The sequence below is a fragment of the Lissotriton vulgaris genome, chromosome 1_1, assembly GCF_964263255.1.
Source record: "Lissotriton vulgaris chromosome 1_1, aLisVul1.2, whole genome shotgun sequence".
Taxonomy (NCBI): Eukaryota; Metazoa; Chordata; class Amphibia; order Caudata; family Salamandridae; genus Lissotriton; species Lissotriton vulgaris.
Genome location: NC_141685.1, coordinates 1,127,689,658 through 1,127,713,010, shown reverse-complemented (window position 1 = coordinate 1,127,713,010; position 23,353 = coordinate 1,127,689,658). Strand labels below are relative to the sequence as shown.

Sequence of the window (23,353 nt, the reverse complement as noted above, 5' to 3'; positions counted from 1 at the left end):
AAAAGCAAGTTTGGCAAATTCAATAGGTCTGCACTTAGCAAATGGTGAAATTATTATTTTATTGAAAGCGTATGCAAGAAAAAGAAAATAGGCTGCCTACAAGTGATGGCTAACTGCTTGCAATAAAGACGTGAAAATAAAGTAGCCAAAGAATAAAAATTGAACAGAACAGTAACGGAGCTTCTAAGCTAGCAGGTGTACTTAAAAGAGGTATAGAAACAATTTCCGTTTTAGTGGAAAACTCAGGAAAATATTATCTTTGTTGGAACAAAGAACTGTAATATTGGCTTTGAATTTTTGTAACCGGAAGACCATTTCAGCACAAAATGATGATCACAGAAAATACAAAAAGGTTAAAGAAAGAAAAAAGCATTTGCAAAGTAATGTTTACGCCCACCAGCCATGGAACTGACAGGCACTTTTGTTTAGATGGATCTGCATATGTCATCATGCAAAATACAGTCTCTCAGTGTGCAAAAGTCAACAGCTGAACCACGTGGTGTATGCTATGAAGAGAGGAAACAAAATGTGAACAACTGCCGAGCAGACCAATGGATGATTCAGAGGGCGGACTCAAAGCCCCTCTAGGTATCTATAGATTTTTTTCCCCATTTATTTATTGGTTATATGAGGCCGGTGAGACAGATAAAGCTGCCTCCAGACCAGAAAATGAAAGTAATAAAGTTCAAGGGGAAGGAGAATTTCACCTCACTAAAATCAATAGCAAATAGTGAAAATAGACAGCAGGTACCACAAGCAGTGACAAAAGTGTTAAAGAGCCACAAAACGTTAAGTGAATTTCCATGAAATATGTGCTTCTAGTGCAATAAATAAGATGCGTGAATAAGTAATTGTACAGCACAGGCCTCAACCATGGGCCTTATTAAGATGTTGGGCAGATGACACCATTGTGGAAAGGAACCACCCGACCACAGTAGTTTGATGCAACCACCCATGGTGCAGTCGCAAACCTCCCCTCCATTTCACAACGGAAGCTTGTTCGGTGGGCAAAAATGGCCGGCAGCACAAGCTTCCATTGCGAAATGGAGGTTTTGAACCATCCGTGCTCCATGTGGCAGGCACCATGTGGTGCCTGCCACACTGTGCAGAGGTGTTTAGGGGGCACCATACATGACCCCCAGGCCAAATTGTGAAGGGTCAGGGAGAAAGGGGGCCCTACTAGGGTCTCCAATGTCAGTTTCCGGCAGCCTTTCCATGTTGGAAAGGCCAACATGGAATGGCTGTCAAAAACCGACATTATAATCCTGATGGCCGAGCAGTCATTAAGGGATTATGTGGTCTGCTCCGCCCCCTTGCAGGTTTACCTCCGATCGCCGTCATCCCAATACGGCGGTCAGACTGTAAACCTGCCATGTCGGACGGAAAGCCTACGACCGCTAGTTGGAGGCTTTCCGCCCGACATCGCAATGAGACCCTATGTACGAGTCACACAATTATTTATATCAGTAACATGGTACAGTCTCTTATATTCGGACTAATACAGATGGAGAATCAAGCAAATGTAACGGGATATGTATATTCTTCACCATATTCTCGCGCCATATAAGACCAAAGTAGAGCATTTGTCCCAGAGCACTCCCTGATGAGATTGCATGTTACGTCATTACCGTCTTAATAAGGAAGCAAAAGTGAGCCACAGAAATTTTAAAGAGAATGATTGCATTATCTGGATCTAGAAGGAATCAACTGAATCAAGAGGAAGGCATTTCTACAGTATAATCAGCCATAATTTTGCAAATACTCTTGTCTCCCGTACATTTGACAAATACATTTGTTATACAAGCATGTGCTTATTGCTTAACATCCAGGAAATAAACCTACAATTGGAAATTAATGTTTTGATATTCAGAGAAGAATTATGTTGTTCTTTTTAAAATAGCTACATTTTGATTGACCAGAAGGATGTTATGGGCGGGGTGATTTTGCCACAAGAAAACTTCTTACTTTTTGGAATAGTCACAGACCTTTAATTAGTATCAGACACAAATAGTTTACTACGGCCTTTTCTTTAGTTCTAACCTAGTGATAGCTTAAACTGTCTTGCCAGCCTCATGTTTCCTAAAAAAAAAAGAGAAAAACCATAATGTGTATGTGTATACATTGATACAGTGGCTTTCAGTCACCCCTCTTCATATGTCTGTTCAAGTGTCATTCACATTCTGCTTCTGCCAAAGCCATCATACAGCACGAGTGGGCTGGTCCAGTTCATCTTTTCACATGTGCGCATAATGACTTGGAACTTAGTACATTTAAGTGTTGGGAATGATGTACCAGAGATGCTGGGGAACTCACATTTGCCAATTTAAACAACAAAAAAACATTAAACTTTGCCAAGACCACAGATATTGGATATGACAATGCTTATTTGAAATTTCCATTGTATATATGCTCAATAGGAAATCACTAGCAGTGTGGCCACAGGTATTACACATCACATACCTGCCTTCTTAGCTCTGGAATTTAAAACCCTTGCGTAATTCAACCTGGCAATATTGTGGACACAGGTATTAATCCTCACAAAACCTGCCTTTTTAGCTCTGGAATGCCACTTGAATTAAATGTTTGAACCCTTCAACCCATCCAGCCAAATTTGCGCTCTCATCCTTGACTAGCTCATCTGAGCCTGGTCCCCATCTATTTTTTTGCTGGGCATATCACGTGTCATGGTCTAGGGTATTTCATATTTAAAGAGAGTCTTGATTACTTGATAATTATAATATATATTTTTAACAAAAACGTTCTAAATAATTGCCATTAAGCATATATTAAGTAATTAATGTATACATAAGTTAAGGGACCCCTGATTTCTGTAACAATTATATACCCCAGGTCCCTTTGGATAATACGTTTTCCTTAAATATACAATAAGAAACTACGAGAGAAAAAGTGGATATAGTCCATTTAATCCACATTTATTACAATTATGCTAAAGGTTATGGATACGATCATACAAAATTAAAGATTGCGATTAAGTGTAAGCATTTGTTTGTTATTCACTTGGATTACAACTTCTGTTTCCAACTTGTTGTTCCTCCCTTATGGTCAGAAGGGATTCCTTCCAATTTAGACAATATTGCGAGTGCCACTGGGGATTTAAAATAAATGTTTGGACTCCTGGGAGGTGTGGGGACAGTAGGGTGATCAGTCTTAATCTAGTAGAGTAGTAGCCTGCCAACTATTTCGTGACTCACCCTGGCACACGCAGGACACCAGTCTGGTGAGGGTGTTAGTCATAAACCAACTACTCTCATGGATTAGGCTAGGGAATCATAAAATCCATAACACACCTTCACAACACCACCAGGAGAAGAAATCACTGTTATACTAGGCATCTTTTTGCATGTTTCCCCTGAGTTTTAGCTTTCTGACCTCCCGGTTTTTGACTTGCTGGCGTAGCGTTTTTGCGCACTTTTTGCACTGCTGATCAGTGGTCAATCAATCAAACAATCAATACATTTGTTAAGCCCGCTACTTACCTGTGAGCATCTCAAGGCGCTGGGGGAGGGGGGGGGGGAATGCTGCTACTGCTCGAAGAGTCAGGTCTCGAGGAGTCCTCTGAAGGTCAGCAGGTCTTGCGTATGTCGTAGGGCGATGGGGAGGGTGTTCCAAGGCGGCGAGGTGGGAGAACGATCTGCCGCCGGAAGTCGCTCTTCAGGTGCGGGGGGACTGTGGCGAGGGTGAGGTCGGCTGAGCGAAGCTGGCGGGTGGGGGTGTGGAAGCTGAGTCGTCTGTTGAGGTACTCTGGTCCGGTGTTGTGGAGTGCTTTGTGTGCGTGGGTGCGGAGCTTGAAGGTTATCCTCCTGTTGACGGGGAGCCAGTGCAGGTCTCATGTGGGGTGTGATGTGGCTGCAGTGAGGGATGTCGAAGATCAGACGTGCAGATGCGTTCTGAATGCATTTAAGTCATTTCAGGAGTTTGGCCGAGGCTCCCGCGTAGAGGGCGTTTCCGTAGTCCAACCTGCTGCTGACGAGGGCCTGGGTGACAGTTCTTCTAGTTTCGGTGGGGATCCACTTGTATATCTTGCGGAGCATGCAGAGGGTGTTGAAGCAGGAGGAAGAGACGGGGTTGACCTGCTTTGTCATGGATACAGTGGAGTTGAGGATGAACCCTAGGTTGCGTGCGTGGTCAGTGGGTGCTGGAGCGGTTCCCAGTGCGGTCGGCCACCAGGAGTCGTCCCAGGCCGAGGGGGTGGAGCCGAGGATGAGGACTTCTGTCTTGACCGAGTTCAGCTTCAGTCGGCGACGGCTTTCATTCCTTCGTGGAGGTTGGTTTTGGCTGTGTGGGGTTCTTGGTGAAGGAGAGGATCAGCTGGGTGTCATCGGCGTAGGAGATGATGTTGAGGTTGTGCCGTCGTGTGACGTGGGCGAGCGGTGCCATGTAGAGGGAGTGGTAAAGTGCAGGTGCTCCTGTAGTAAATGGAGTTATGGGAAGGTGTTTCCATGGTTGGATATTGGATTCATTGGTCAGTCCCTAGTAAAGTGCACTGCGTGTGCCAGGGCCTGTAAATCAGATGCTGTTGGTAGGCTGCAGCGCTGAATTGTGCCACCCACTCAAACAGCCTGTAAGTGTGACTCTGGCCTGCCTGTGCGCAGTCTGGTACTGCCATGTCGACTCGGCAAGTGCACCCACTTGCCAGGCCTAACATTAGCTTTTCTTACAGGTCAGCCACCCCTAAGGTAGGCCCAAGGTACCCCTTTGGGCAGGGTGCAGTGTATTTGAAAGGTAGGACATGTCCTGGTGTGTGTGAATTGTCCTGATAGTGTATTACTGCCAATTTCGTTTTTCACTATTGCAAGGCTACTTGTTCCACATAGGACAGAATGGGAAGTTTGTTTATAACATTTTATAAACATAACTGGCCCAGGGAACCAGGTAGTATATTAAAGTTTAGTATGCCTGAACTCAGAATCAAAAGATGCATCTTTTAGTGAAGGTGATCTTTAAATTATGTGTATGAAAATACCGCTTTTAGAAAGTAGGTATTTTCTTGCTCAGTCATCTTTGTGCCTCTGCTGGAATGTGGATTACCTGTCTGTGTTTTGGATGACAGTAGGTTTGGGAGCAGGAGTGGCTCTAGATAGTCTAGGTGAGCCAGGGAAGGGCTGAATAGATCTGGGCTGCAATTGGGAAAAGGGGAGGAGATTTCCTCGCACTTCAAAGGGCCTGGCCTGCCTCTGACAATGCAGTCTCCACCTCCTGCCAGGAAGTAACACCAGAGAAGGCAGTACTGGTTCTGGCTGGGCACAGACACTCTCTGCCTAAGAGATCAAAGGATATAAATATTGGGGCCCAGACCCCTGAACTTTAGAACTCTTTTGACCAAGAAGACTGCCAAGAAGAAGAGCCGGAGAAGCTGTGATAGGGACCTACCACTTTGCAGCATGCTTTGCTGTGTTGGCCTACAGTAGCTGCTTCTGTCTCGGCCAGTGGAAAGGACTGAACTGAACTTTCTGCAATCTACTTTGTGAACATCACATCACATCAGCGGACATCACGTGCACTACCTCGGTAGTGCTGCGCATGTCCGCTGAACGTCCCGGCCCTGCCAGCGCAATAGAACGTTCCGCAATGGGGCAGATCGTTCGGCACAGGGGAGGGGTTAAACGCGCGTAAATGCGAGACTTATTGCATTGCAAATACTGGTTCAGGACTTATGCCCTGTTTTGTCCAAAGATTCCTCACAGCTCCAGAGAAAGGGAGACATGAAACGTCCAAACATAAAGATGAGGCAATATCACATGTGTCACTTTTTGGTGAGTCTGAGTGAACTAGTAAAACAAACTTCACAGAAGCAGCATAATACATTTGACTTTTGTAGGTAAGCCTAAATGTGTTTTTTCAAAAGTAATATGGCATGAATCAAAAAGGCATGCATGTTTCACATTTCTTTGTCTATGGGGAAAATCAGTCAGAACCCTTATTTTAAATGTAGTGTCTTGTGTTACTAATATCGACCAGCTTTCTAGCTTTTAGCTGATTGCACTTTACTTTCTGGAACCTGTATTTGCAGCTTTCTCACTGGTGAATTGGCAGTAAATCATACCAAGCTAATGCTGGTTTGGGCGGCTGTATTAAATGCCTTAGTTCCAATCATATAGTGATTTCATGGCCTCGCGTACCTTATCAGTAAGATAAATGTGTTCCTAAAGCAGTGGTATGTCTTCCAGGCTGCAACTGCTAGCTCCCAAGTAAACAAATGCTAGCTCTACATTTATACACACCTTAAGTTCGGTGTCTGTGAATAATGGTGCACGGCACAACTGCTTGTTTTTACTAGCTACCTACAGTGTCATTCAAAGGCAAAGAAATGTCAGACATGAGCACACCGAAAACACAGAAATGCCATGCATATGTAATCTGTAAACCTTGGCGGTGAAATGTGTTGTGTGGATTTGCTAAATCATATGGCCTAACACAGATACTGAACACCAGCGGCCAAGGCCAAGCGCTAGTTACAGTGCAGTGCCACCAATCTGACGCCTGCAGCTGCCCCTCCTGCCCTGCACGCACTGCCTCACTACTGCCGAAGCACGCCCGGGCCCAACTACCCAAGGCCTACTTTTCCGACCACGGTGCAGGGGGCTTGACAGGCTAACAAGCTCACGTAATATGTGCGACACAACTATCTGGACCGACAAACTCACCAGCTCAAGGTTAAATTTACTCCAGATACCGATTGATGCAAAAGATTTACTCAGCGTGCACGAAATGGTTATCTGCGTCACTTGCTGAATCAGACTTTAGCATCTGCAATCAGCCAGCAGCTGCAACAAGCATGGGGAGTGGACGTCGGAGTCAGAGCGGTGTCAGACCGGCGAATCAGCAAGGCGCGAGCACAGGAGGGCGTGAGAATTGAGCTGCAGTAATGATCAGAGCTGCCCACCATGCCCATTTAAATTTGTATTTACACCTTACATATGACAGATTATTTGTTTACTGATGTAAGCTGACTGCGAGTCGCATGTAGCATTTGAACTTGAGTGGGGATGCGAAACGGATTTATTTAAGAGCTATGCCACATACCAAACCAGCCTCAAGGGCTACAGCGCAATGTTGTGCTCAGTGCTGCCATAAGAAACATTATGTTGAAAAGGATCAAGGCTGGCTGCTTATCCTTATCAAGGGTGATGTGTTCATCATTTATAGTGCCCTCCAGTCTGACTCTGTTTGTCTTATAGGTTGTAAATCAGATTGGATTTCATATAATATGTATATACAACCACTGCAATGCCTCCTTCCAGCAAGGAGAATGAGGTACCAATGACAGAAAACCGCACGCACAAAAAAAAAAAAAAAAGGCCGAAACAGTTACTGAATCCCTCCCCTCCAGGACTCTGTGACCTGCCTCGTGGTTGCCATAGCAATGTTTCAGGAAATCAGCTTCCGACACCAGAAGTCAGGTCAAGGAGTCCTCAAAAGGAGGGAGTATAGCGGCCAAATCATCCAAACAGGGGCATTGTCAAATGGCAGGCCTCCATTTCACGAGGCCGGCCAATGGCAGAAGGGGTGTGGTTTCATGCCCCTTCTTGCTTACAAGAACTCTCGCCTGCAACAGCGCATGCGCTGCAACGCAGGCTTCGACCTAAAAAGCATATCTGACAAGGCATATATCCCCAAATACCCTCCACCCCAAAATGCAACACCCAGGGCAAAGCGCAGCATGTGTGCATGAAGAGCCTTGCACCCAAGCAAAAACCCTGTGCAAAAGGGCAGCATGTGCGCATGCAGGATCCCTCTCTCTCCTTTCATTCTCTAAAACACGTTTCACATATGTGCATGACTACAGGAAAATCTTCCCCTCACAACCCTTCCAAAATTAAGGAAGGGCGGGGTTTGGGCTATAAAACTTTTTATTGGCACACATTTTGTTTTTCTTGAGTACAAGAAACTCAGCAGCTGAAGATTCAGTTTACTCGGCACAGTCTCCGCACATGTTTCCCTGGCTCGAAATTGAGTGAATTGCGTGAGCAAAAGCTGTGCAAGGCTCGGGCCTGAACTGCGTCCAACAGTCTCTCCCAGTTCGCCCAACCACAGTCTCATAGCTCCTTACCCACTACAATTCGGCTGAATCACTACAATTGTCAACACCTGCTCACAATGCTGACTGACATAGTCTTGTGCACAGCCTTACTGTAGATCGTTTTCCATCCTTAAATCCCTTCACTGAGATTCCCCGGCGCTGAGGATTATTCTCATTCTGACCAGTTTCATCTAAACTGACTCAAAAGCATTGTGTGAGCCAAGAATTCCACCAGCATGGACCGAAAGGCAGTGTTCCCTTACCCAGCCCTGTCACTGATATCTCGCGACAATTAAAGCATAAATATATGTGTTCATCCCCGCAAACAACAGAATGCATGGTCTGCACTTCAATCTCACACCCTTTTGTTATGTCTAACACAACTGATTATTAATTCACTTTGAATTTTTATACAGTGTTACAAATAATTCGCTAACTGAATGATGGCAGCCATTGTACATGTTCTGAAGAGTACCCATGGAGTAATACTTTAAGCAAGAGGAAGCAAGTAGATGTTAAAAAGTAGCAGGGAAATGAGGAATCCTCATGGGAGTTCTCCTTTTACCTAATGGGATGATGAAAGAAAACCCCCAACCGCTGTTGGCTATTGTTTTGAAGAAACGTTTGAGTCCATTCAAGGCATGACCACAATAACCCTACACATTCCTCACGGCGGCTCAAAAGGAGGGTGTGGCTTACTGTATAACAGGCAACTTTGAGATGAGAATCCAAGCCACTGGTTAGCCTTTGCAAGGGTGACAAAACCCTCCTCTGCAACCCAAGTGACAGTCCTTCTGGATGAGATTCTGCTCTGCTAACTCCTGCACATATCTGGTAATTTATCTTTCCAAGATCTAGCTGGGTATGGGAAGTTTAAAATTAAGATTGCAGCTGGACAAACACGGAGGCCCAGAGGCTTTGACCCGATGAGTCACTTCCTCTTTTAGACACTGGTTTGAAAGAGAAGAAAGAGAATGGCGAGGTAGAGTAAGAGGTTTAGGTACTGAGCTGTGTTGTTAAAAGGGGGCTCCCTGGAGCATGCAACTACACATTTGAAAGAAAATATTCAGGTCTATAATTTGCATGTGCTTTAAGAATGAGAAGTGAAAAGTAATGAAACCCTGCCTCTCTTATGATTCTCTCTTTTTGAAAATTACTTTCTATCCCAGTAGAGTAAGGTCATCAAAGATGGTGACTGGGTGATCCTTGTACCAAGTCTCAATTAAAATAATACTGACCCAATTGTCTAATTGTTCTACTATACAGAGTTCCTTTTCAAAATGCCATTGTTGCTCATTAAGTGAAAAAATGCACAACCCATACAGCTATGACTGCTTTGTGACTGAGTTGTCCTTGTACAGGGGAACAAACGCTAAAAATAGTTGTTAGCCTTGGCAGAATCCCTTCTCAAAACCAGCTCATACACTCCCGTTCTGGCATCTGAAGTATGCACGACCCCTTCTGTAACAGACTTTGGTAGGTTTCTGAAAAAAGTTGCAAATTTAATTGTTTGATTCAAGTAGAAAGCCGACTCAGTCTCGAGCTAAAGCTTTGGGTGTTTTTGAGAGCACCACCCATACGTATGGAATTGCAGGAAAGGTCCTTTCACATAAAACCTGTCAGACTCACTCTCTCCAATTAGTAGCGGCTAAAAAAACTAAAAAAAAGTTTTCTTCCAGAGAAGTTATTTCACATTCAGTGAGTGGCAGTATGTACATCTTCCCTGCACACCCCACACCCAACTCAGGCCACAGGCCGGCACCCCTGTCAACATCACACTATGAAGCGATGTGGTGTCATATAATAAGACATATTGAGAACTGTGAAAATGGTTATAATAGTGCACAACATGTGAAACAGCACACATGCAATAGAACCTCCAATTAACCAAACACATGCCCTAGAAAGAAGACCACTCGCATGAGAATAACTAACCATGACCACCAACGAAACCACAGTCAAATGGTTACCCAATACGGGATGATGGACCACAAAATGGAAATAATTGTAGCAGATGATAAGAGGGAGCCCAAAATCTGCCAACTGTGTGATCAGAGAGAACAAAAGTCTCTAGCCATGGCTTTGTTTACGACCTCGTTGCTTTCCTGCTAGGTTCGTACTTTATTAATGCCACCACATAAATATATAGACACACTTATTCCCTGAGATATACATATTTGTAGACATTTAACGGCCATATCCTGCGTGGAAAATAAGAACTTCCTGAATAGAACGGAAGTGGCAAAATTGCCTCTTCCTTGAGTGAACACCAGAAACAACTGAAAGACCCAAAAACACAATTGTCCACCTTTCAATAAAATGCACAAAGGACATAGAAAACACACAATATCATAACCAACAGACTGGAAAGATGGTGTACAAAAACTATTAATAGTACAACATGTGTGTACCCAGATTCGGAGTCTATCATTCTTACACTGGTCTGGGTATGAAATATATTGTAACAAAGTGTGTGCGAGCAAGAAATATACTAAACGCATTCACTGAGCACTGCATGAGCTGAAAAAGTCAACCCACTGCATTCAAAGGAGGTGACAGGAAAAGCTATTTTCTAGCCTTCCTACAAATCGGACAGGTCAGTCACAATACGAAGAAAAAAAAGCCTCCGTCCACATCTGCGACAGGACACTATATATGCAAGGTAAGATCCGTCCTTTTAATTTGTGTAGCACAGCAAAATCTGTGCCTGTGAACAACACCCCGGTTCACCCAAAACACACGACGCATGTGGACAAAATAATGCATCTGTAGGAAAAGTCTCCCTGGCGCCCTAAAAATCACTCGTTGAAAAATGCACCATTCACATCTGCAGCAAAACTTTAATTTACACACTTGGAGCAGGGTGCCCAACATATAAGCAGGGCAAGGCACTGTTATACGGAGGGAAAACGCCCCTATACAGGGCACTGTGTGCAGGACAAGCCCCCGGGCTGCATCATATGGAGAAAAGGCCCCTCTATCTCTAGCATGGTCATACATCTGCAGGACGAGCCCCCACGATCTGCATATATGACAAAGCATTGTCTGTGCTCAAAAGGACTCTCACGGGTTCAAGACATCTGAAACATGACACACTGTGGATGAAATACCCTCGCCTTTGTAGCAGGAGCCTATGGCTGTTAGAAAAAAATCCACACTCCCCAGGCACACAGAACAGGGTGTTGTCTGTGCAGAAAACTACCCCACAACTCGCAGACATCCGGAACATGGCATAGTCTGAAGGACATAGCCCCTCACTTCCCCAATACATACAGATTATAGTATAGTGTAGAGGAATAACTACCCCACAACCCGAGGCGTCTGGAACAGGCGTCTGTGTGCAGACAAATCCCATAATCATCAGACATATTGAACAGGGCGTTGTGTGCGCAGGAAAAAGATCCCCACAACCTACAGGCATGTTGGACAGTACAAGTATGTGTGCAGGAACCCCCCCGGACAGGAAGTGAGGTCAAGTCTGCAGAGGAAACAAAACCAGACACTGAAGATCACACAGACCAGACTCCAGGGGTGACAAGGGAGTACGAACAGCATGGACACCCCACACAAAAGCTCCACTGCCGGTTCTGCATTAAACCGTTGTCCAGACACTGGAACCCACAGACGGCCGCCACTGAGCACGACCCCCGGCCTCATGCAAGTGAAATCCCCTCGCCGTCCCCACTCCCTCCCATCTGAGCTCTGTGCGGCCATTCCCATAACCTATCCGGCTGCCTTGTGTCACCCCGGTACAACCCCATCGGGAATTTCCCTCTGTACCCGGTACCCCTCTCACCGAGCCACCAGCGCTGCATCCGGCAGGGTCTCCAGGCCGCTCTGTTCTCTCCCGGAGCGATGGCCACGCCCCCTATGACAGCGGGCCTCTCGGCTCCGCCCCCGCAACTGCCTATTCTGGGAGCTCCGCCCACTGCAAGCCAAGCTCCGCCCATTCGTTCAGATCAACCACTACACGCTCACAGTGTTAGACTAGAGGAAGTCCCGCCTTCTTCTACCCGGAAAAAGATGCGACCGTGCTGCAGGCTCTCTGCTTTAGATGGGAAGTGAAATGCGGCAGACTGTGTACAAACGATATTTGTCTGGATCAAAGGAAAAAGCTGGGTATGAGTTCGGCGGTCTGGATACATACAAAGTGAAAGTCCAAGCCTTGCTAGTCAGAGTACAGCGCCTACAGTAAAGTGTCCTGCTGGCTTTCTCTTGTATCTGTGTGAACACCGCAGTGTCAGGGAAACTTATGATACAACATGGAACCTTAGAAGAGATCCTATGTGTCTGGATCAAAGGAAAAAGCTGGGTATGAGTTCGGCGGTCTGGATACATACAAAGTGAAAGTCCAAGCCTTGCTAGTCAGAGTACAGCGCCTACAGTAAAGTGTCCTGCTGGCTTTCTCTTGTATCTGTGTGAACACCGCAGTGTCAGGGAAACTTATGATACAACATGGAACCTTAGAAGAGATCCTATGTTGATAAGCAGGGGCGCAACTAAACCTGAACTTGGGGACCGAGATCTTCAAAAAGGAGAACGAGCGAGGCAAGAGAAAAGCAGCTTCCGTAGTTTTCAATCCCAAGCACGTTAGAACCCGTTTTTTTTTATTTCAAGACGACCCTTTTCGCAATTTCTTAAAAAAGACCTACTGTGAAATGATTAGCTCATGAAATATTTTCATCTTCCGAAAGACGTTCCTGTCTGACTGTTGATCAAAGGTATATTTTCAGTCTGCTCATCAGAACATTACAGCAAATGATTGTTTGAGATTTAATTTAATGTGTGATGACACGTCTCAGTTTTGATGCCTAATGGCTCTTCTATTTCGCATCAGATTGAAAAAGTGAGTGCCAATCAGTTGCCAATATCATAGCTTAACTCAGCCAAGAATCTGCACTATTCTAAATAAAACAAAATAGTTGATGCAGCACCTCACATCGAGCAGTTCTCATGAGATGACAGCTTCATCCATGGTGGGCGCCGCCAGGCCCAAAAGAGCTGACAAAAAAGGTATTTACCTTGAAAAAACTTTGCAACAAATAGAGTTCTAGCTTACAAAGTAACCATAGAAAGAGTGGCTGATGGGCAAAGTTCTGAAAAGAGGTCACTCCAACAGAAACGTAAATAGTTAGTAGCACTTAATAGCCTGACTCAATAACGCTGTACAAAAGGGAGTGGTGATGGACGGAGCATCTGAACCAATCAAACACTCACACCCAGTCAACAGATCTGGGTTTACTCCATCACCGTTCCTTAGCCCACTCTGCCACCACAGTTCAGACATGGCCATATGCAAATCAGTCTGACACTGTGCCTCATGGGAACAGTCCAGCCCGAACTGCCAAGCCATGCCTTCCCTGGACCGGAAACAAGCGTCCTAGGTTTCTGGCATTACAGCCATCTTCAGCCAGGCTTGCTTGAATCCAGTGGCAAAGTGAGCAAGGGACTCACGTCTGAGCATACCCTGCCAACTTATGGCGAACAAAGCGGTACAAAAGGGGGTGGTGATGGACGGAGCATCTGAACCAATCAAACACTCACACCCAGTCAACAGATCTGGGTTTAATCCATCACCGTTCTTTAGCCCACTAAAGGAACAAGGCAGACAACATTATTAAACCATATTTATTCAGCAGAGAACACAGCCATAAAAGGTACAATACATTAAAACGGTATAACATTTATTAAGAAAATAAAAAAATGTCATTATATTAAACAACTCTAAAATGGCATCGGACAATGTACTCCCCTCTTAAAAGACCTCTGATATATTCACGACTAAATGCTAACTAATACCCAAAGTCCAATGTAAGCATGAAACCGTTCACGAATGCCCCTCTCTGTCTCGGTCAAATCTGGATTTCCTAGATCTTATCATTGCTCGTAGAAAGTGCATAATCGCGAATAAAGTGTGCTCATTCTGCAAAAGTTGCATCTGCAAAAGTGCAATTCGAGCCTGTCTAAATCACATTTCTTTTAAATAGGGTTTAAGATACAGCCCCCTGGGATTCGAAAACTATTTGCATAAAAAGACTAAATGTAAAATATCCTGTGGAGACCTACTGTCGCAGCCACATGGGCCCTCTATTCTCGGCTTGAACTACAATGCCAGGAGAAGGTGCCACTAAATGATGAAACATATTAAATCTAAAACAGGTAATTAAAAAACGATTGTCCGTGCTGGTTAAAATAGTGAGGTACTATATTCCCAACACTGATTTAACTAAGGCGTGTGCTCTGTCTGCTTAATCAGTTCCTTTCCTTCTCGCTCCGTACTAACTTTCTTAAGAAAATAATTTATTAATTCGTTTTTTATCCTCTCTCTTCACTGCTTAATAATGAAGGCTCCCTGATTTCTGTTTTTACTGATTTTTGCAGATAACTACAGACAGAAAACATTTATTTTCTTGTTTGTATTTATTTTTAGTGTGGATAAAAATAGATTTTTGATTGCTTTTTGAGTAATTCTAAATGCTGTCTGCCAGGCCAATTTCTGTGTGGGTTGATAGGTAAGGGGGCTAAAAAAGAAAGGTATTTTAGTAAAGAGGCTTGAACAGCAGTAGATCTGCATAAAGTTGATACTGAAATATGCATATTTTCCTATCAGTGCATTGATTTATTTTCTGTGGGGGTTTACAACATTGAAACCTAGTAGGCATTCAACCATAAGAGCATATTTACTGGTTAAATAAGTTTGGAAATATACTAATTTCAGCTTCATTTTTTGTACAAAACCCAAAATATATATGGATAAATATAGATAAAATTAGCAAAAAATAAATATGGATAAATACGGACAGAAATGTCCAAAAAATAAATACCATACGTCCGTGAGCCTTATTATAGTTTATAAAAAGTTGTGATCTTCCTAGGGTGCAGAGTGCTTCCTAGATATATCTTAACCATGGAATTATAAAGACCTAATCCAATGATAGGCAATCCAAATTTACAGCTTGGTTGAAGGAGGCCTCCTCATTTGACCAAATATTCACCCAACAAAGCAGGGGCTTGACTGCAACTAGGTAAGTGATGTACCTTACCCCAATTTCTTCATGAACCGAGTATACAGGAGTACCCGGAGGGATTTTTAACATCCATCTCAGGAATTTATTTTGCGTAGTCTGTAGTTCAACCACTGCCTTGTAACCTCAAATCTCACTCCCGTACAGGACCTTAGAGATACAGAATGATTTATATAGTTTAAAATCACCCCAGGCGACCATGTACCTAATCTGTGTGCATAGTTTGCAATGGCTCCCATAGCTTTCTTCATATCTATTACCTTCTCTTCTTTCAGGTTATTCCAATTTAATTTGGTGTCAAATAGGACACCCAGGTATGTAAAGGCTGGAACTTTGGCAATGCTAAAAGTACCCGCCTTGTAGGATTTGGTGCTATTCCCTCAACAACCAACCTCCATCACAAACGATTTGGTGTAGTTGGGGGACAGATCGAGCCCTTTCATGTAGGAGACAAACCCATCAGTTAAAACTTGCAATGCTCTTGGTGTGCGTGCTAAAAGCACAGCATTGTCTGCATACAGCAGGACTGGTACTGTCCTGCTACCTATTCTCGGGGTATCGGCCTGCAGGGATATCAAGGCAGATTCTAGCCCATTGATATACAGTGTGAATAAAAAAGGGGCAAGGATACAGCCTTGGCACACAGCTCTTGTGCATTTAAAATTATCAGTGAGTCCCCCCTCTTGTGTGAATCGTACAGCAGCTGAGGTATGGGCATATAAAGTAATCACAGCATTTATTATTGCTCGCTCTAGGCCTAATTCATCTAACAACGACCACAGTTTACTGCGGTTCACCCTATCAAACGCTGCAGTGAGATCCATGAAACCTAGGTATATGGATCCTGCCCTGGCGATTGTATATTTTGATATCAGTAAATAGAGGTTTAGGCATTGTCCCACTGTAGATTTGCATGCTTGGAAGCCATATTGGACCTCCGAGATGCTTCGGTTTTTGTCTGCCCACTCCACTAACCTATTTAGTAAGACCCGCCCCATAACCTTGACAGTGGAATCTATCAAGGATATGGGTCGGTAACAGTGGGGATTATCCCTATCGCCCTTCTTAAAGATAGGGATAATATTAGCAGTGGACCAAGACTGGGGCATAGCAGATAGCACTGCTGCATTCAAAACCTTAGTCAAAATCAGGGCCCACGCATCTATATTATTCTGGAACAAGTCCAGGGGACCCCTGGCCTTATTCTTAGTTAGTCCTTCTATACCAATTTTAACCTCATCTAGATGAAATTAATCTGAGAATCAAATGGGAGGAGCTCCTAATCCTTGTTATGATGAAATCCATCTCCGTGATTGTAAACCGCCTGCAAGTGGTTCTTCCACCGGTCCTGTGTAATGTGATGCCCTATGGACGTTTTGTCCGGTTCTGAGAAACAAGATGTATTGATGACTTTCCAAAATAGGGAACTATATATTACTTCAGTAGCCTGCACCAGTTCATCCCAAGCCTATTTTTGTAATGAAGACCTACGTTCCTTGAGTGCTTTTTTGTAATTATTACGGCAAGTGGCTACCAAAGATCTATTGCGAGGAATCTCTTTTAAAGCCATTTTAAGTTTCCTCAATGCCAAAGAACAACCACTGTCAAACCACCTTGGACTATCCGAATGAGGCGTGGCTTTCACTTGCTTAGGGCCGTGTAGGCACAGCCCCAGAATCAGAGGGTTATGATCGCTGTAGGGACTGTCTAAAGTCCTAAAGAACGATATGGTGGAACCCAACGATGATGAATCAAAAATAAAATCAATTGTAGCAGCACAGCGCCTTCCTATATACATACGAAGGTAGAGACTGGTTGGGGGCATTACTGCATTTTGTAAGGTAAACATTAGATCATGGGTTTTTAAAAGGGCATTTAAATCATGGCCATCTCTGGAATGGCCCACGTGCTTTGTCCGATGTCTGCGGTACAAAAGGGGGTGGTGATGGACGGAGCATCTGAATCAATCAAACACTCACACCCAGTCAAAAGATCTAGGTTTGATCCATCACCGTTCTTTAGCCCACTCTGCCACCCCAGTTCAGACATGGCTATATGCAAATCAGTCTGACCCTGTGCCTCATGGGAACAGTCCAGCCCGAACTGCCAAGCCATGCCTTCCCTGGACCGGAAACAAGCTTACGAGGACCGGTTTCTGGCATTCCAGCCGTCTTCAGCCCGGCTTGCTTGAATCCAGTGGCAAAGTGAGCAAGGGACTCACGTCTGAGCATACCCTGCCACACTTGTGGTGGCCAAAAGCGGTACAAAAGGGGGTGGTGATGGACGGAGCATCTGAACCAATCAAACACTCACACCCAGTCAAAAGATCTGGGTTTGATCCATCACTGTTCTTTACCCCACTCTGCCACCCCAGTTCAGACATGGCTATATGCAAATCAGTCTGATGTCTGAACACAAATGACAATTAAAATCACCTAACAGAATAAGATTACCCTGTGGTAGGTCATCCCCCTGTAACTGTTCCAGGAGACCAGCTAGCTCCTTCATACTTGGTGAACCAGAATTCCTATTTTTAGCATTATAATATTCATTTATTGTAAACCGTAATGTTCTCCCCAACACACTCACTAAACCTTGTGCCACTGCAGAATTCCACTACATTTGTTTCACAGACCCACAAAGCTCAAATGTAATAATTATAATTAGGCCACCTTTAGCTCTCCCTCAGATCGAGCCTTCCGCTGGGAGGAAGAATGCCCTGTAACCTTCTAGGAAGAATTTATTTTCCACCTCCCAGGTCTCCTGTAGGCAAATTATCTTGTAAGAAGTTATAAATTGGATCCATCTGCCATCTTCGAATTTTGAAGCTAGTCCTGCCACATTCCAGGAGATCAAATTGACTTCTTTCCCCCCTTGGGTTCTGGGTAAAATAGCTGATGTTATCTCATCCCCCTGGTTACCTATCTGACAGTTCTGGTTATGATAATCTAGAGGGTGGGCTACATTCTCCCTCTGCCAATGCTCACTAGGCTTGCCAGCCTGCATTTGGCAGTCAGTCGCTGTTATCTGTGCTAGATTGTGTTCAGTGCCCGCAACCTGTCAATCCAGGACATTAAGATCCGACAGGGGGACATAAGTATTCCGTGACCATGCCATTCCCTAACGAGTGTGTATACCCCCTTCCAGCTCAATGACTTTATTATTTACTGCAGCAGTAGGACTCGGTCTGTAGAAAAATCCTAGTGAGAGTGGTTCAATTTCTGATGCATAAAAAGGGAACTCAGCTGAGTGTCTCAAGATATTATGTGCCAATTTTGGGAATCTAAAGGTGACAATCACAGCATCGCCCTTGAAGGTATTCTTTGATTGCCAGATCCAATAGAACCTTCTTACCATCAGAATGTTTGAATGATCCCTTACATTGATCCTTCTATGTTTCCCCAACCAATGAGACACTTTATTAATCAGATTGTCTGTGGATTCCTCAGTACCTACTTCCAAGCTTTGAACGCCAACCAGAACCACAGTATAGGGGCAGATCGATTACTGGTAGGCCTGCTCAGTTTGTGTTCTTAGACCCAGCCCTCACTTTCTCATACTTGCGCGGGGAAGAATGTTGGTCCCCACAACCCCCAACTACTTTCTTCAAGCCTGTGTTTGAAAATTAGGCCTACTACCAGGCGCCTTACCCAGATCAATTAGGTGACTCAGGGGCCCAATCCCCTGTGGTCTATTATAATTTAATGTTCGACTTTCCGGCCTATTTTGTCAGAGCAAACTAGGACATACTACCTGTGACTGGGCACTGGTTGGGGAAGGTACTTTAGAAATTGTGTTCAACATATTTTCCACTTTCCCAAATGTTTCTCTGGAGTCTGATAACACTTTGTCCAATTTGTCCCAGAGCTGAGAGAACAGGTTTGTCATCAGATTCGTAACATTTCCCTCAGAGTATTCCAAAATGCCCCCATGTCCATCAGGCTAATGATTGGTTTTGGTTCCTCCACTCTCCGTGAGGGCTCGTTTCTCTTTGCTTTTGCGCAGTCTCCTGGGTACCGGTGACTCCTCTGACCCCACGCCATTTTAATTATTAACTGGGGGTACCCCACAACCCTCCCCCGAAGTGCCTGGTGAGGGAGCACTAATTCATTGCTCAACTACCCTTGAGGACACAGCCCCTGTGGCAGCAGCCTGAGAACTATCAATAGTAACAACTTGAGGGCTCATAGCAGTTACTTCTAGTAAGTCAACACGCAAAAGTTCAGGTGCTGGGGGACCAGTCGAGCCCATGGACAGTCTCCTCTCCGCTTTGTCAATCTTCTTAGAGATGGCCCCCATCGCTTTTGCTAAAAATGAATCAATAGTAGCCCTTTTGTTGTTAGTCAGATGGTCAGTATTAGCAGCTTTTTTTCCCCCCATAGTAAATAAATGCATGGCTTCCTACCGATACTAAAGGGCCTGTCAGAGCAAAGGGCTCACCAGGCTGCTGCATCTTCCCAGACTTCCGCTGGCTTGTGGCGTTTAGATAGTAGTTCCTAGGCAAGAAAGGGGGATACTATATTGTAGTAATACCAGGCGTCGTAACAATGTACATCCGTACCACAGCACGGGACGTGCACGGACGGGCACAGGAAGTGCCCGGGCCAAGGGCGGGTCCCATCTACACCCGTCCGCGGACGATCGAGGCAGGGCTGGGAGTACCCTCTTGGCTGGTTATTCTGGGAAGTGGAGGCAGAGCACACAATATAGTATCCCCCTTTCTTGCCTAGGAACGGATGTACATTGTTACGACGCGTGGTATTACTACGCGTACCGTTACAACGCGTATTTTACAACGCAAGTCATTACCACGACTTGCGCTGTAGGGGTGCGGACTTAGGAATAGTTTAATTTACTATTCCAACACCAGCCTACGTACAGTAGGGAAGGTGTTGGAATAGTAAATATTCCTTGTCCTTTAGCGCCCTCCAGCGCAAGTCGTGGTTACGACTTGCGTTCTAAAATACGCGTTGTAGCGGTACTGCGGGGTAACATCCGCGTCGTAAAGGATGTTCCCCTGTGGTACCCTTGAGCTGTATTTCAGTGCCTCCTGGCACGAAACAACGCTGATGGCGGCTTCAGGGCGAGATAGGGGATGGAGTCCCCTTCAGGCAGGCAGGTTGGCTGTGATGGGTGTCCCGCGCTGCGGGACCCCTGAGCTGTATTTCATCACCTTCTTGTGCAAAACACAGCTCGCGGCGGCCGCAGGAAAGATGGGGGGTGGAGTCCCAGTTAGGCAGACAGGTTACCTGCGGGACCCCTGAATTGCATTTCAGCGCTTCCTGGTGCACCAATGCTGGCGGCCGCCGCAGGGCGAGATGGGGGGTGGAGTCCCCTTCAGGCAGGTTGGCTGCGAAGGGCGCCTCATGCTACTGGACCCCTGAGCTGTGTTTCAGCGCCTCCTGGCATGAAACAACATTGGCGGCCGCCGCAGGTTGGCTGTGACGGGCGTCAACATGACTTCCAGTTTTTCATTGTAACCCTGAAACAAGTTGTGCACAAAGTAGTGTTTTTACTGTCAATGCTTTTGCGTTGGTATTATACCCAATATCAGAGGTAAGCTGCTTTACACAGACCCAGGCATAGCCTGGCAGTAGAATATAGTTTTCAGGAGCATTTTTCTAACAAAATACACTAGTTTGAAGCAGGACACAGCAATGCCAATCCTACACCAACGGAGTATTGGTGTACTGCCACCATCCTGGAGAAAAAATGCACAAGGCATATGTTAAAGCAAATTATACATCTTTCTTAGAATACACTCTGAGAAATTGATCATAGATGTGTTTGCTTTAGGTGGAAGAGGTGTTCCTGTAGTAGACGTACATTATATGTTGAGGCTTCACATGGCTGAACTAGCTCTCAGTCTACCCATAAGTCAGGCGCCTGACACCTGGGCTATCCCTCATGTAAGAATGCTCCATCTCCGAAGGCAAAAATCCACATCCCATCATTTCTGCTCAAATTCTTAACAAAATTGCTTCCAGCAGCGATCAGTGCCTGAGGGCACCTACTAAATATATTGAAAATCTATACACGAAAGTTATGATGAAATCTTGCATTCTCTGTCTTTTTGTAGAAGTTAAAGTGTGATGAATTACCCTCTTGTGTATTTGTAGATCTGGTGGGATGTGATAACTAGGACTTTCATTCTTGTTGATCAATCCCCAGGCACTTTAAATAGCCCACCGTAGCCCCAGTTACAGGTTGCAATATACTGGGGGCTACAAACTCTGCATCAGTAACTCTAGTACTGGGCAATAACATCCCACCTGTAAAATTATGAGTTAAACCCCATGGAATGGGGAATTACTGTGAGGCCTCAGATTTACCTGGCAGTATTCCGAATGGTATTCCCTATTCCGTTGGGTTTAATGCACACTTTTACCACCTGCTCCCAGCAGGTGATAAGTGTACAAGGTGGATCCTTATTAACAGAGACAAACCCACAGTACTGCAGGATACATATACCCTGCTATGGACAGGTCCTCTGAGAAGATTTATATACAGATCAAAGGGAGAGAGAGGACTAGGTAGGCTAGCCCGTATCCCCTGGGTTATATGTATAGATCAATGAGGACTAGCTAGTTTAGGGAGAGTATAGGAGACTCAGGTAGGTACGTCAAACAATAATAATAAGGAAAAAGCACTATTTTCCTTATAAAGCCCTCACCCACCGACCTAGTCGGTGGCATGCTTCATCATCGGGCCCACCACAGTGGCACCGAATGCGCCCCGGGTGTGCTGCAACGCCCGGTGACTGCGGAGCTGGTATATTTCTGAGTGTGCAGTGAAAAGGGTGAGAAAAGTGAAGTTTAAAAAGCTATACAGGAGGTCCCAGCACCCAAGGGTTAACAATTTTTAATAAACTGGGCCTCTGTTAGCAGATTAAAAAGGCAAAGGGACGTAGATAGGAGTGCTATGATGACCTCCAACGTCCAGTGTGGTCTACATGTTTCAGCCAGTGCCTTTTGAATTCTAAGCTGGCTTTCCTCAGGACCAATAGGATATGTGAGAAGGTGCAATTTAAACAATAATAAACTAAAATTAAGTGTTAGTGTAATTCTTTTGCTATGTGTAGTGCACACTAAGGCGCTGTAACTGTTAGAGGGGGATTCCCTCAGGCTTTACTACAGAGAACACATAGGACAAAGACAAGACGTACAGGGTAGAGTCATATTAGAGTGGTATGTCTTTAAACCACTAAATGCCGGCTTATAAGGTGGTGTGCGACCTATATACGGCTATAGTGAGCTCATGGCTACTGCATGAAACTGGTTTTCCGCGAGGCACACCTATCAGACTTACCGAGTAAGTAACTCACGGGGATATTCCCTCCCGCTCTTCTACCCGCTAACATGATGTTGTTATATTCACAGTCACTTGGGATAGCAGTCTGTGTACACGAGTGCTTTGACGTTTTGAGCACACTTCGGTTTTTAAACACACTTTAGATTCCGAATCCACTCGGTATTCGGTAAGATCTTGGCAACACTTTGGATTTCCGTTTTTTCTCTCTGCAGACCCCGTCACTTTTCTCAGTTTCTTTACACCCTTCTAGAGACCACGGTTTTCTTGGGTACTTACACGTGTGAGACATTTGCTAATTAGAACATTTTTTATGTGACCTCATTACTGATTCTGGCTTCATTCCGTTTTTCTTTTTAGAGTATTCCCTTGAAAAAGGGCTCAGGCCCGAAATGCATCGGGATCTTTGTTGATGACTATAAATATGGATGTATTGAGTGTGCCATAACACTACTTTGATTTGACATGCGAAGAAGAATATGAATATTAACATAAGAAAATATTCAATTTGGAAAAATTAAAATGTGAAACCACATATATAAACTTGTTGAACAACTTATTGATGGAATAAGACTACGGTCCTTTTGGTTGTGCACTGGAGCGTTCCCCTCCCAGCAGGGGGACCCTTAATTTATTGTTAATTCTACGCTGCTTGGCCAGACAGTGTTCTACTCTTGTAGCACCCTACAACCCTTCATTTTTGCTTTACCATTTTGAACAAACACGCTGTGCGAGCTCCCTCTCTGTGTTCAATTTCTCTGTAGTAAAGCCTGAGGGAATCCCCCTCTAACAGTTACAGCGACTTAGTGTGCGCTACACATAGCAAAAGAATTACACTAACACTTAATTTTAGTTTATTATTGTTTAAATTGCACCTTCTCACATATCCTATTGGTCCTGAGGAAAGCCAGCTTAGAATTCAAAAGGCACTGGCTGAAACATGTAGACCACACTGGACGTTGGAGGTCATCATAGCACT

The 23,353-nt window shown here is 44.7% G+C and overlaps 1 protein-coding gene across 1 annotated transcript in view; it reads right to left on the bottom strand.

Moving 5' to 3' along the window:
- The window catches only part of NCKAP5L (NCK associated protein 5 like), a 135,015-nt gene extending 123,108 nt beyond the window's left edge, over positions 1-11,907 (bottom strand). The window contains exon 1 of the mRNA XM_086963756.1: positions 11,838-11,907. The gene's annotated coding sequence lies outside the window, so the exon portion shown is untranslated. The remainder of the gene's footprint in view (positions 1-11,837) is intronic.
- Between the last annotated feature and the right edge of the window lie 11,446 nt (positions 11,908-23,353).